The sequence below is a fragment of the Chelonia mydas genome, chromosome 6 (assembly GCF_015237465.2).
Source record: "Chelonia mydas isolate rCheMyd1 chromosome 6, rCheMyd1.pri.v2, whole genome shotgun sequence".
In the NCBI taxonomy this organism is placed as follows: Eukaryota; Metazoa; Chordata; order Testudines; family Cheloniidae; genus Chelonia; species Chelonia mydas.
The window spans coordinates 35,688,145-35,703,887 of NC_051246.2; the positions used below are offsets into that span (position 1 = coordinate 35,688,145).

A 15,743-nucleotide genomic window follows, 5' to 3' on the forward strand; every position below is an offset into this window, starting at 1 on the left:
CATCACAATTTTGTTTAAAAAATTGTTAACTGAGCCAAACAAGTGGCTCAGATTGATGTATACACACATCTGTTTGCCTGGTTTTGAAATGAAGTGCACTGTAGTACCAAGTAAAAGGTTAGGTTTGGGAGCAACACTTTGGTTCCAAGTTTACAAAACCAGAGAGACCAGACAAATTGTTGATATATCTGACAGGATGGTTTTGCTCTTTAACAGTCTGTCTTTTTTACGTTGTCCCACTGGAATTCTGTTCTTCCCTGTGTTTTTTGTTTTGTTTTGTGTGGTGTGAGTGTGATATGAAGTGTGCAGTGTAGACATGTTTTTTTAATCCCATCAGTCACTGCAGTGTTCTTCTTATCCTTCCCAGAAAATAAGGAAAAATGGCAAATACATCCTCTGTGTAAAAGCTAATGGCGGTGGTCAAGTTGCTAATGACTGGAACAGCCATGTCAGCCAAGCCCTGGGGTACAGGAACAGGAAAAAATGCAGAAACCTCAAGAGAAAGGAAACTACCCATAAAAGTTTTCGTTCAGAGCTGACTAGTGGCCACGAAATTATTCTGGGCTAAGATCCCATTTTCATTATTTAGGGTAACCTTTGTTGTGTCTGGGTACATTTTGGTTTTGGTTCATTTCTCTACGGTGAGGTAGAGATAGATATAAAAATTCTATTTTCTTTTCTGGAGCACCCATTTTCTTTATAAGCCACCACCACTTGGTCTCTGTGACCATGATATCTTTGGATTTCAAAAGACAAAAGACCATTGTCTAAGTGCTGCTTACAAAGCGATTGTTGAAGCAGTATTAACTGCAGCCCAAGACGACTGCTGAAGCAGCATTATCTGCAGCCTTAGCAGAGGCTATGTATTCCACCCACCTATAGTGAGTAACCCAACGATACAGGTGATAGTATTATGGCAGGGGACAGGATCGACACTTTGGGGAGAAGGAAATCATTGGCCTCAGCTCACCATCTACAGCTATAGAGAAAAACAAAGAAGAAAACTCAAAAAGAGGGGGAAATGATTAGCCATAGCAAGCCAAAGCAACTACACCTACCAGAAACTAATTTTATCTTATTAGAGTACTGCTTTTCACATACATGCCAGATATGGAAATATTTCTCTTCAGCACCTACTTATTAACTATGCTTGCAAGTGTGCTTGTTACTGTCCAAAAATGACAATATTTTAACTCCAACTTAAAGACAAAGAATGCAACATTCAGCCACACAAAGCAATGGAGTGGATCGACCACACAGACACAAATGAATAATTAACTCGGAGACGTCAACTAATAACTTTTCTCCTACAAAGTGTTACTGTCTGTTGTTTTATTTAAAGTACATAATCATGTCAATTTTTTGTCTGCAGAGATCAAACATTTTAGGGTGCAATGTTAAGCATTCCCCAAATATCCAGAGAAGAATAATCTGGCAGTCCAACCAAAAATGAAAGCCATCATCTAGACCAGGGGTGGACAAACTTTTTGGCCCCAGGGCCACACTGGGGTGCAAAACTGTATGGAGGGCCGGGTAGGGAAGGCTGTGCCTCCCCAAACAGCCTGGCCCCCGCCCCCTATCCCGCCCCGACTGCCCCCCCTCAGAATCCGCCCCCCCCCCGCTCCTTGTCCCCTGACGGGACCCCCGCCCATAACCGCCCCCCGGGACCCTCCCATGTAACCCCCCTCCCCTGTCCCGCCCCCCAAGAACCTCTGTCCTATCCAACCGCCCCTGTTCCCCTTCCCAACCGCCACCCCCGAACCTCTGCCCCATCCAACTGCCCCCATCCCCTGACTGCCCCCTGGGATCCCCTGCCCCTTACCCAACCCCCTTACCATGCTGCTCAGAGCAGCATGTCTGGCAGCTGCGCTGCCTGGCCAGAGCTAGACACGCTGCCGCTCTGCGCTGGAGGAATGTGCAGACCAGAGCGCTGCCCGTGTGGCGGCGTGGCTGCAGGGGAGGGGGAACAGCAGGGGAGGGGTCGGGGGCTAGATTCCCCAGCCTGGAGCTCAGGGGCCAGGCAGGACAGTCCTGCGGGCCAGATGTGGCCCGCAGGCCGTAGTTTGCCCACCTCTGATCTAGACAAAAGAGCAGCACAGAGAACTGACTGTCTCTTCTGGGCAGAGCTAATTGTTTTTAGAGAGATCAAGCGGATGAGCTACTAACTTCTGTTGGTGAGAGAGAGAAACTTTTGAGCTTACACAGAGCTCTTCTTCAGGTCTGGAAAACACACCCAGAGGGTATGTCTACTCTGCAATTAGACACCCACGGCTGGCCTGTGCCAGCCGACTTGGGCTCATGAGGCTTGGGCTTAGGGGCTGTTTAACTGCAGTGTAGATTTTTGAGCTTGGGCTGCAGCCCGAGCTCTGGGACTCTTCCATTTCACAGGGTCCTAGAGCTCAGGCTCCAGCCAAAGCCCAAACATCTACACTGCAATTAAACAGCTCTTTAGCCTGAGTCAGCTGGCACAGACCAGCAGCTGGTTTTTAACTGCAGTGTAGACATACTCAGAGCATCACAGCTAAATACAAGGTGGAACAGACATCTCTGTATCTGACCTATTGGTTCTCATCCTCAAAGTAAACCTGCACAACACTTTCAAAAGACAAGCCCGGGATCTTAAATTCATAACTTTGCTAGACCCTAAAAATCAGGGACTGAATAGACACTGGATTTATGGCTTACTACAACAATCTGTAACCACTAACAACCCCCTACAGCTGATTTCCCTCCCTTTCTTTCCCCCCTGACTGGAAGAGTGTTAACGGGACACTTTGCCTTGAATGGTCCCTTGAAATATGTGTTAGCTGCTTATGCTAAACTATCTGTTCTACTTTGTATTTAGCTGTGACACTCTGAGTACGTTTCCCAGACCTGAAGAAGAGCTCTGTTTCAGTTCGAAAGCTTCTCTCTCACCAAGAGAAGTTGGTCCAACAGAAGATATGACATCACTCACCTTGTCTCTCTAATATCTTGGGACCAACACAGCTACAACCACACTGCATACACTAATAGTTTTTATGTGGACACTGTTAAGTGCCTAAAAATTAAGGAGATTAGATAGAACTGAGGGAAAAGTTTATAACAATGCAAATCTGGAATGGTTGTTCATTAAAAGCTTGTTACAGTGTTTTAGTAGAAGGTACTTTAAATATAAAAAAGCACCTAAAGGCAGTTATTCTTTATCCCTCTTTTGTTGTTGTTTTTGCTTTGTTTTACATCTCTGTTTTTCATACATACTCGAAAGATGGATTCAAAATTAACAAGATCAACTTATTAACAAAACTATTAGAAAATACAACTACTTTATATTTTTGTACAGTAGTACCTTTTATTCAACAATCTCAAAAAACTGAAGGGGGAGATTTTCAAAGGCATAAATGTGAAATTGTTCCCAATCACTGCTTATCAGTCAGTGAATAATCTTTTTTTTTCTGGCCATATTTTCACAAGTGATCTCTACATTTATCCCAGAAATTTCATCAATGCATTTTTTCAATCTGCAAAATTCCAACAATTCACTTACCACGTGCAAGTTTGAGTTTTGCATAGACAAATCATTGTGGGCAAAATACTAGAGCGACTTTCAAAAATGTCCCTTTGATCCCAATTCTGCCTTGTAATCCACACACAGACTGCTGAGCCTAAGTGGTTCAAAATGCAGAATGGAGGCTTAATATTAATCACTGCAGACCTGATCTAAAGCCCACTGAAGTAAAGGGAAACACATTGATTTAAGGGGGCTTTGGATCCTGCCTTCAAGCTGTTCATATAATACTAAATTTACAGTTGCTTTGTCAGGAAAAACAAATAAGACTTATACCAGTCATTTTATAGCCTATGGATTTCTACATTGTTCTTGTAAAAAATAAAAATAGAGAGTTTATTTCCTCCTGACATAAACAAGTAACATCAGAAAACATGCATAAGCAAATAATCTCAGAAAAGTACATAATGAACTTTTATCAGATAATCTTAGGGATAGCTTTAAAAACCAAACTGTCAAACCTCACCAGGCAGAAATGGATTGAAAAGGCAGGGAAAGAAGAATAAAAAAAGAAAACGGATATATGGAAAAAGTGGGCAAGAGACAAACTATGTAAACAGGTTATTTTTCCTTATCTGTGAGTTATATTTAAAAATGTACCCCAAAATGTTCATAAACTAAGGCCGTTCTTCCATGTCGGGATTCGGTTTGCCAAATCAAACCACTCACACATCTTTTTTCAGTTTGTCACCAGAATTCTTCACTAGAATTACAGTCCTGCTATGTACAATGGAGCTATGATGTTCCTATATTATAAATTACAGCAATATTCATAAATGTAATGCAGTAAGGTTTTCTTTTATTTGTCATTTGCATGTATCAGAATACAGTAGTGTATGATATATTTAACTGGAATACCAAATAACTACTATATTTCAGAACATATCTATTTATTTAGCAAAGTACTTTTATTTAGCGAACATTACAGTTCGGTAATTGTATTCTATATCTGGACAAAATTGAAGAATATTTTGCAGATTACACACATTCTGCAAATTTGGGAAAGCATTTGACATTGGCAAGCATTGTAATACCAACAATAAGAGAGGGAAAGACATTTCAGGGACAGCACCAAGTTAACAGCATATTTTAATAGTTCTCATCTCAGTCAATTAAAAAATAATAATTTACAGGATGAAAGTTTTTGGCTGGTTAATACTTTGGAGTACCTAACTGTTTTCAAAAACAAATTTCCTATACTGGAGAACAAAAATCTACATTACACAGACATGGTACAGTCCTCTGATACAGGTAACAATTAGGGTGATATTATTAATCAACTCTGCTATGAATTAGTTAACACAAAATTACTGAATCTATGGATTGTAAAAACCCATCCCAGAATAACTACAAATGCAAAACTTTCATTGACTGCAATATGAATTACTGCACCCCAAGTTTCAATACAATTTATTCTTGTGTCTTGTCACTTATAAAAACGTATTCTAGAACACTTCCAATTAGTCTACATATTCAAATACATGTAAAATATGTTGGTATCTGATTCAAACTGACTCTAAATTCAGCACTACAGCTAATGAATAATCAGGAATTCTAGTAACAAAGTCCAAGAAACTACAAGCAACTAAGATTGGTTATGATGCAATGAAAAATCAACTACTGTGTGCATTTAGCACAGTAGTGACCTTGCGTCCTCTATACCAAAATGTTGGTAGATACATGACAATTTTAACCACTACCCACAGAGGAATGCTATTTCTATAAGTGATTTTCATTAAAAGATGTGAAAATTCACCAATAAATTTCTTTGTTTGGTGACTTCCTAAAAATCTTACAATAGAACCATAAAAACAATGAAGCTAGATTCTGATTTCATTTACACTAATATAAACCTAGAGTAACTCCACTGAAGATAATAGAATTACTCTGGATTTACATCAACCTCACCAAGATTAAGATCTGGCCTAATATGATTAAAATTAGTAGAGCATAGAGCACATCATTTGCTGATACCCTTGCCCAGGAAAAGGCAAGAAGCCTCAGGCATGCTATTGCTCGATTACACAATTTCACTGACAGGTTGAAGGGTTTAAAAGGTAGCTGAGAAGTGTGGAGGATTTCATTTTTCACAGGCAAAGGATCTTTTTCCTCAATTAAAAGGACACCATCATGTCATTTCTTCAAAGTTAAAAAAGTTTTGTCCTTTGTTTCTAAGAAGCTTGACAATAACATTTCCCCCCTGTATTTCCCCCCAAAAGTATTTTCCTTTTTAACTGTGGTTAAAATATAGTTGAATAGGTATTTTTGTTTAAGAATAAAGTACAGTACCTTATCATGCAAAAATATCCACAGAAACCAGTAACATTGATAATACCATCACAGGTCTGGTAACAGTGTTAATAGGTTCTGCTGAGGCAACTGACAGAAGACAAAACATTGTTTTAGTGCATCCCATAGAAACAGTGTCAATGATTTTATTTAAATTTCTCAGTGATAATAAGCCAAATACCATGGTGCTCACTCTGATTTTAGTAGAGTTTTGACTGAGTAAAGAGTAATGGACTTATTACAGAAGTAGAGCAGTGGCTATATATTGAGATTAGGTCTTGTTTTTGCACTTCAGATAGGGTTTCAACCTCTTTGTTTTGCATGAGGAATACAGTATATTTACAGCACATAATCTGCGGGTAAAGACTATATTTTCAAGGAAATATGTAATTTAGTTTATAAGTTAAAATTAATTGAAAATGAGACCTTTAAGATAACTTTCTCAGTTGTCTCACCTTTTGTAGAATTCCTTTTCCTAACTAATGAGTGATTCATTACTATTCATACTTTCCATATAGTTAAAACTGATTGCTAACGAGCGATTTATGCACATTTGTAGAAATTAGGATGCAGTTAAAATTGTTAATAATAGTTTCTTTCTCATTATATTCACTGTTTTCCCTTACTCAAAAAGGCCACCATTTCCCATAACTTACATTGGCACTGACGTGACCTAGTAAGACTGAATCTACTCGTATGCTCAGTAAAGATTTTACTGAGGGAGAAGGGTAGTATGCCCTTAATAAAGATGGTACCGTCTCCCATTCTTATGATAGACCTAAAGTCACTAGCTGCTCTCAGGAAACATAGCCACGATTCCATTAAAACCTCCCCTCCTCACATTAGAACCACTAACCCAGGAACCTATCCTTGCAACAAAGCCCGTTGCCAACTGTGTCCACATATCTGTTCAGGGGACACCATCATAGGGCCTAATCACATCAGCTACACTATCAGAGGCTCGTTCACCTGCACATCTACCAATGTGATATATGCCATCATGTGCCAGCAATGCCCCTCTGCCATGTACATTGGCCAAACTGGACAGTCTCTACGTAAAAGAATAAATGGACACAAATCAGACGTCAAGAATTATAACATTCAAAAACCAGTCGCAGAACACTTCAATCTCTCTGGTCACTCGATTACAGACCTAAAAGTGGCAATTCTTCAACAAAAAAACTTCAAAAACAGACTCCAACGAGAGACTGCTGAATTGGAATTAATTTGCAAACTGTATACAATTAACTTAGGCTTGAATAAAGACTGGGAGTGGATGGGTCATTACACAAAGTAAAACTATTTCCCCATGTTTATTCCCTCCCCCCACTGTTCCTCAGACTTTCTTGTCAACTGCTGGAAATGGCCCACCTTGATTATCACTACAAAAGGTATTTTTCCCCACCCCGCTCTCCTGCTGGTAATAGCTCACCTTACCTGATCACTCTCGTTACAGTATGTATGGTAACACCCGTTGTTTCATGTTCTCTGTGTATATAAATCTCCCCACTGTATTTTCCACTGAATGCATCTGATGAAGTGATCTGTAGCTCACGAAAGCTTATGCTCAAATAAATTTGTTAGTCTCTAAGGTGCCACAAGTCCTCCTTTTCTTTTTGCGGATACAGACTAACACGGCTGCTACTCTGAAATCGTATAAAGTTGTCTCCCATTTCCCATTGTCTTCAGTAGAACTTACTCATACCTCAATCTTCTTACCTGCTGATATTCAGCACAAGCAAACAATACATGACAATTGACCAAAATTTGGAACAACCAGGGTGGATACAAATAGATGATTTAAAAAAAAAAAATTTAAAAATCAGATTTTTGTATTTAAATAGGATTTTTTTTTGATAAAATGCTTTTTGAGGAAAAAACCTATCTAAAGATAAAGAAACATTATAGCTCAAAGATATCTCACCATGGAATAGGGATTATAAATTCTAATTCTATAGTATGAGACAATATATTCATGTAATGTTTAAAAAAAGTTTCGTAAATAAATTCCAATAGTTCATGGATTAGGGACCCAATCTCATGCGGTTCCAGGGGCTTCTGTATAGATTATTTAGGTTAATCTTTCTGTCTACCCAATGGGAATCAGTGCTCAGTCTAGAAGGTGCTTAATTCTGCAGTTTTCAAACTGTGGATTTGTCTCTCCAGAGATAACATGCTTGTTAACAGCAAAAATGTTTTTAAATAAATATATAGAGGTGAGAAATAACAGACCTCAACCCTATTGTCCCTCCACAAATCTGTGTACACAGAGTCAATCCCTTACCTCTCTAAAAGTGCAAAGTTTCAAAAAAGTTCAATTAATAGAAGATTGTTGGGGGCAGAATAGATCTGGACAAGGAGAAGTCTGGAGATAAATATGAGAAGGGAGGGGCAGGCAGTAGAAACAAAAGTAAAAATGCATGAGCAGCATATTCCAGAAGTCTTGAGGTCTTTCTGAGTGTAGCTTTCATTGATTTGAGATCTACCATACCATTCTCTCACTAGAATGGAAAACCTATAATGGCAGCAGGCCGTAAAAGACACCCAGTTTGGGAATATTTTAATGAAGTTCCTCTACCGGTGGGTAAGACAGGCATGCGTGCAAAATGCAAACAGTGCAACAAAGAAATGCAAGGCCTGGTTGCCCAAATGAAATAACATCATGAGAAGTGTTCCTTCTCAGGAGGAAGCTACACTGAAGATGATGAAAGGAACGTGTCTCAACATGCAGGATCTTCAGGTTGGTAAACTTTTTTATTTCACACTTCTTTCTTAAGGACTGCCTGTTTTCCTTCTGGACTATTCTTGAATTCTCATGTTTAAGCAAAAAATATAGTTGTTACGCTATAGATGTTACTATCATCTGAGATGCAGTTGTGATAAAAAAATAAACAGCTGAAATAGGCAGATCTTCCTTTTACAATCTCACCTTTTAAGTAGTATTGAGTATCAGTGAATTCAATGAGTAATACTAAATGAGCAGTATGATAATAATTAAATAACTGCATTTACTTATTTTGTTTAGGAGAATCCATCCCCAACGTACAAGGTTCTGAAGACTATCCACCTTCAAGATCATCATCGCCATATAGTTTCAGAGTTATCTGCCAATGATAGTGTTTCAGTCATATCATGTACATCACATAGTCACAGTATATCACCCGTAGCAAAAAGCAAATAGAAATCTCCATCATCCAGAAACAACCATAGATAAGTTTGTGATAAAATCCAGCAGATTACAAAAAAAGGTAATTGATGAAAAAATAGCCCCGTTTGTTTATGCAACAAACTCTCCTTTCCGCATGATTGAGAACCCACACTTCATTAACATGGTTCACTCATTAAGATCAGGATACAGTCCATCCAACAGAACAGATGTTGCAGGCAAATTGCTGGATAAAGTGTATGAAAGAGAAATTGAGCAGTGTGCAAAAGGTCTAGAGGGTGAAATTGTTAACCTGAGTCTTGATGGGTGGAGCAATGTCTACAATGATCCTGTTGTATGTGCTTGTGTGACAACAAAAGGGAATGTCTTCCTTACAGAAACAATTGATACATCAGGAAATACACACACAGCAGAATACTTACAAGAAGTAGCAGTAAAAGCTATAACAAACTGTGGGGAAAAAATTCAAATGTCTAGTATGCAGCTGGGTCACAGACAAGGCTGCAAATGTATCCAAGATGAGAAGAAATTATTTAGAAGAGAGTCCCAAGCTAATAACATATGGCTGCAGTGCTCATTTGATGCACCTCCTAGCCAAAGACTTCAGTGTTCCAGAAATAAGGGCTAATGTTCCTGAAATTGCAAAATACTTCCGTAACAACCGCTTTGCAGCAGCTGCTCTGAAAAAAGTGGGAGGAACCAAGCTAACTCTCCCACAAGACTGGGATGGAACTCAGTAGTGGACTATTTTGAGCACTATATCAAGAACTGGCCTAATCTGATGATAGTTTGTGAACAAAATCGTGAAAAAATGGGTGGCACTGTCACAGCCAAAGTTCTCAACATTGGGCTTAAGAGAAATGCTGAACACATGCTGAGTACCCTGAAGCCTATTTCTGTAGCCTTGAACAAAATGCAGGGAAATAGCTGTTTTATTGCTGACGCTATTGAAATTTGGAAGGAACTGAGTGAGATCTTAAAAAGAGAAATATGCAATGACAGAGTTAAATTTCAAGCATTAAAAAAAAAAAAAAAGAATGGGACAAGCACTATCTCCAGCTCATTTTCTTGCAAATATTCTCCATACTCGGTACCAGGGTCAAACCTTAACTGCTGAAGAAGAGGAGTTGGCTATGACATGGACATCCAGCAACCATCCCTCTATAATGCCAACTACAATAAACTTCATAGCTAAGGGTGAACCATTCAAGAAATATATGTTTGCTGATGATGTTTTAAAGAAAGTCACACCAGTGAACTGGTGGAAGTCACTTAAGCCCTTGGATTCAGAGACTGTTGTAGTGATAATCTCACTTTTAACAGCAGTAGCTTCTTCTGCCAGTGTAGAAAGAATATTTTCCTCCTTTGAACTAATTCATTCCAAATTGAGAAATCGTTTGGGACCTGAAAAAGCAGGAAAGCTTGTTTTTCTTTTCCAGATTATGAGCAAACAGGAAAATGAAGGTGAAGACGACTTCTGAGTTAGCTGCAGAAGCCAATATTTTAAGTTTCTCATGTTGACCTGGCTGACATAGTCGATTTAATTTTTGTTTTTAATATTTCATTTAACTAGTTTAGTTAAAAACAATTTTAACAAAAACAAACATGATTTAAAAAAACTTGAATGTTTAACTAAATTCAAAAATTCATATGCTTGTTTTGTTATAATATTATATGTTTGCTGTTGAAGAAAAAAATCCAGAATACATAACGTTGTGGTTTTAGTTACATAAAACAATTTAAAAGTCTCTCTGATGATGTTCTCCTCCTAATACAGCATGGCAACAAAATCCTCCAAATATTAATGATTAATCTGTTGAATTGGAGATAGTTCACCTCCTAATGACTTCATAAATATCTGCTTCAATTACCTTTGGTAAATGAAATAACCAAACAATCATTCATTGTCTGATATACCTGTAACACGAATCTGAAAAGTTTTCAGAATAAATCACTTTACAAATGTATAGTGTAGGTTTCATTTTTAGAAGGTACACATCTATCTCTCAGTTGTGAAGAATATGTATTAAGGTTATAGCAACCCACAAGAATGCACTTTTATGTAGAAATCCATGATTAAATAGAGTCTTCCTGACTAGTGATTTAAATCATGATTTAAATCAATTTGATTTAAATCAAATCCACCCTGGGAACAACTGGATTTTATTTTTTGTTGCACCATAATTAACAAATTATAATGGCTCTTAACTAAAAAAAGTATGTCATTCAGGATAGTCTCAGTGTGTGAATCAAAGAAACTAGTTTTGTTTTGTTTGTGTTGTTTTAAAGGGAAAACTAGAGAAACAAAAATTCTATCAAGTGTGACCACTGGGACATATGTGGATTCAGCAGGGTATGAATCTATCACATGAACAACAGGAGTAATTTATCTACTGTGTGGAGCAAATACTAGAAGGGGCCATGACACGCACTTAGCCAGTTGCTTACACCAATTTTTGTTAAACTGCAATAGAATCTTGGGGATACAGATTCCTCCTTTTTGTTCCTGACTCCTGGAATGCAAGTGCAATTAAGCAGTTAGAGTAGTAGCTACAGATATGATAGACAAGGTCATAGATCGCACAGTCAGTCTGAAATGCTGTGTGGATAAACTTAGTCTGCCAAACTAGACGTGAATTTTATTCCCAATTTCCGCAGAAGTGACTATGTGCAACTTCTCAACCAACTTACTTCCTAAGGTTAGGTATGAAGCCTTGATCAATAATATGGGTGACGTAGAGTATGTAATGAGTAAACAATAATGAGTGAAAGAGGTGTGATTTCAAGTCATGGTTCCCTGACTCCTAGCTCCCCTAAGCTAAAGGCTATTTTGATAGAGATCTCTGTCTCTGTCATAAATATAAAGGGAAGGATAACCACCTTTCTGTATACAGAACTATAAAATCCCTCCTGGCCAGAGGCAAAACCCTTTCACCTGTAAAGGGTTAAGAAGCTAAGATAACCTCACTGGCACCTGACCAAAATGACCAATGAGGAGACAAGATACTTTCAAAGCTGGGGGGGGGGGGGAAGGGGGGAAACAAAGGGTCTGTCTGTCTGTGTGATGCTTTTGCCGGGAACAGATCAGGAATGCTCTTCAGAACTCCTGTAAAAAGTTAGTAAGTAATCTAGCTAGAAATGTGTTAGATTTCCTTTTGTTCGATGGCTGGTAAAATAGGCTGTGCTGAATGGAATGTATATTCCTGTTTTTGTGTCTTTTTGTAACTTAAGGTTTTGCCTAGAGGGATTCTCTATGTTTTGAATCTGATTACCCTGATTTTTACAGAGGTGATTCTTTTACTTTTTCTTTCATTAAAATGCTTCTTTTAGGAACCTGATCACTTTTTCCATTGTTCTTAAGATCCAAGGGTTTGCGTCTGTGTTCACCTGTACAAATTGGTGAGAATTTTTATCAAGCCTTTCCCAGGAAAGGGGGTGTAGGGCTTGGGGGGATATTTTGGGGGGAAGACGTCTCCAAGTGGGCTCTTTCCCTGTTCTTTGTTTAACACGCTTGGTGGTGGCAGCATAGGATCCAAGGACAAGGCAAAGTTTGTACCTTGGGGAAGTTTTTAACCTAAGCTGGTAAGAATAAGGGGGGTCTTTCATGCAGGTCCCCACATCTGTACACTACAGTTCAGAGTGGGGAAGGAACCTTGACAGTCTCTCTCATGAATTCGAGCTCAGTCAGGAGGAGCAAGTCCCGTACCGCCAGTGAGCCAGGTGAAGTGGCTGGTGGCACACACAGAACATTCACTGTTTCCCACTCCAACTAAACATGTTGTGATCTTGAGACCAGGCTCTAGGCTAAGAGAAGAGCTGAAAGTCCCAGGGCCGTTTCTGATACCAAGCCTGAGAACCCGATCTTATTTTGTCACAATATTTTAAATAAACTTTTACATTCATATACAACACAATTACTTCAGACATAACCTTGCTCTGAAGCCCAGAACCCTTGGAGGTCATTCTTCACACCAAGCTTTCTTTTCCTTCTATCTCTCTTGACATGAAACCTTCACTAAAGCGTTGCCAGAAACTGTCCTTTCCTTAACTCTGCCTATGTGGAAAACCTTACTCACATTCTAATATTTTCATATTTTGACTATTGTAATTCCCTTTTCTCTGATCTTCCTAAATCCTAACTCTCTAAATTTCAAAGGTCTAGGATGCTGTGGCCAGATAATACTCTCGCTCCAGGCAATTAGACAAGACCACTGACAACTGTGTTCACAACTTCCTAGCCAGCTCTGAATTCAATTCAAAATTTCCCCCTTGTTTTCAAATCTTTATATCAAGTTGTTCAACCTGACTTCCCGATCTCACATACATTCATTCCACTCATCCAGCATTAGTTTCCTCGGTCTTTCCTCAAATGTGAGAGAACTGCTGAGAAAAAGTCAGTATTTCCCATGTTGAGCCCACATTATTTTGGCTCTTTGAACCCTGTTCTCTCTGACCATTCCCCTCTTCAATAATGTTTTATTATGGACTATGTATTAAAGCTATTTTAATAGACATATTATTTACTGAATTGGCTTAATGTTGCCCTGTACAGTAGTATCAGAATTGTGATGAGTACAGTGTTTGTATGGCGGGGGGGGATCGGGGGGGGATCTAATTATCCTAGTCCACTTGATGGGCTACCCGTTAGGAATATTTAAAAATGAGTTATTACCAAAAGCACCTGAAATGTATATTTTTTTCATCAGTGTTACTTAAACAGCTATACTTTTGATTTTTGAAGGTGTTTAAAAAAGAAAGCCTAACAAATTTAAACATGTATTTTGCCTATGATAATATTTTATAGTTCAGTTATAATTATAATACCTAAAAAAAAAGTTTACAATCAAAATGTTTACCACAAAAACACAAAAGCAGGTGCCAATATCGTAACATATACATAGTCGTGAAAATTCCAATTATTACAGTTATTTTAATGTTCTAGAGAACAGAAGAACGAACACCTACTAACTTGTATAATGAAGAGTTAATCAACTGTCAAAGCAAGCAGGATGATGCCCACAGAGATGTTTATTAAAAGTTATTTAAAACATGTAGTTCACCAAATTCAAATTATATACACACAAGATGAATTCAAGATATGTAATATGCACTTTCCCATTCTCACAGTTTGAAAGATATGCTAATTTTACTGTTTTTTTCCAGAAAAGAGCCAAAGTATTTCCATAAATTTCACTATCTCACCCATGAGGCCTATGTTAGAAGAATTTTTGCATCTCAACAGTGAAGGAAATTGCGCTATTATATATAGGATTTAAGGGACTGTGGACTCTATCTTCCTGCTCTTTTGCTTTCTTTATTTCCATCTTCTTGAAATGTGGCTTCAAAGCCTATGAAAGGTATTAACAGTTCTAAAATTTACAGCAATATTTTTTTTTGCAAACAGCTAAATATTTCAAATTTCCATCAAACAGAAAGAAACATTTTTTACTAAACTTAGCAAAATATCATAATTTTGTTAAAACTGATTTTTGGCATGTTTTTTAATAATATTCTTACCTGATTTACTCACTTTTGATTGCCCTCATAAGATAAGCAACTGCCATATCAAATTGCCCCATTAACTGGGGACGGACAGACAGTGAATAGCAAGTGTTTTATTACATCTTTCTTTGGTAGTTAAAGTTATTGTTAGCAAAATTTAGCAAAACAGTGAGTCAAATCAGAAAGTGCCCTACTATTAAGGCACAGACAGAAAGGGCTGTTTTTTCCGCAGAGATGTCTAAGGTCTGTGGCTACTTTCATGCATCTCCATCTGGCCACACCTCCAGTTTGGGTGTGCACATGGGCTAGGCACTCATCCCAAAGAAAATGCTAAAGCAACCCTCTAATGCTTAAAAATCAGAGCATAAACTCATATCTATGAAGAGAAATTTATTATGACAACATTAAAACAGTATCAGACAAGAACATCAAACTTTTTGGCTACCAACCAACACATTAGAAAAAATCAGTGAAGCATATTAAAAAACACACAAGCACATACTCCCAAGGGAATGGGCAAGAAAACTAACAGAATGGGGGTCTATTGGCTATTGGTCCTTGGCTGCCAAACAATCCTATTGTTTGGCAGCCAAGGATAACAGCCTGGACAAGTGAAATTTAATTACTTACTGCCTGTTGGTTAAGCAGCTGACTAGTGCTTAAAAATCCTGGGTGCACTGATTAACCAGTATGCCTTAACCTCAGGCTGAGACTAAACACTGGCTTCCTGCCTCATTATTGCAAACTCACATCCTAAGGTTTGACATTATAATAGTCATGGAATTTATTCTGTGGTTTTAACAAAAATCATACAAGCCTGTCAAAAGGATATTCTGTCCTCCGCATCTAGTGTTCCATCTTCAGCTGTTAGGGATATTTGCGAATATCAGTCACAGATGGGCCATATGCCATGGTAGGCAATCTCATCATACCATCCAATCCATACATTTATCAAGCTCAGTCATGAAACAAACTAAATTTTTTGCCCCCAGTACTCCCCTTGGAAGGCCGTTCCAGAACTTCATTCTTCTGATAAAATTAGACAAAGGTTTCTAACTAAGTCTAAACTAATTGATGGCCAGTTTATGTCCATTTGTTCTTGTGCCAACATTGGCCCTTCACTTAAATAACTCCTCTCCCTCCCTTATTTGTAGAGAGCAATCATATCTCCTCTTAGCCTTTGTTTGCTTAGGCTAAACAAGCAAAGTCTCCTCCTTAAGTTTCCTCTCGTAAGGTAGG

General features: G+C 38.3%; 1 protein-coding gene across 12 annotated transcripts in view; it reads right to left on the reverse strand.

Moving 5' to 3' along the window:
• The window catches only part of STK33 (serine/threonine kinase 33), a 94,410-nt gene that overhangs the window by 56,154 nt on the left and 22,513 nt on the right, over nt 1-15,743 (reverse strand). For 7 of the 12 annotated variants that reach the window (XM_007057104.3, XM_043549356.1, XM_043549358.1 and 4 more), the window contains one exon: nt 5,837-5,926. The exons of the other annotated variants lie outside the window; for them this stretch is intronic. The gene's annotated coding sequence lies outside the window, so the exon portion shown is untranslated. The remainder of the gene's footprint in view (nt 1-5,836; nt 5,927-15,743) is intronic. 12 annotated transcript variants of the gene reach the window in all.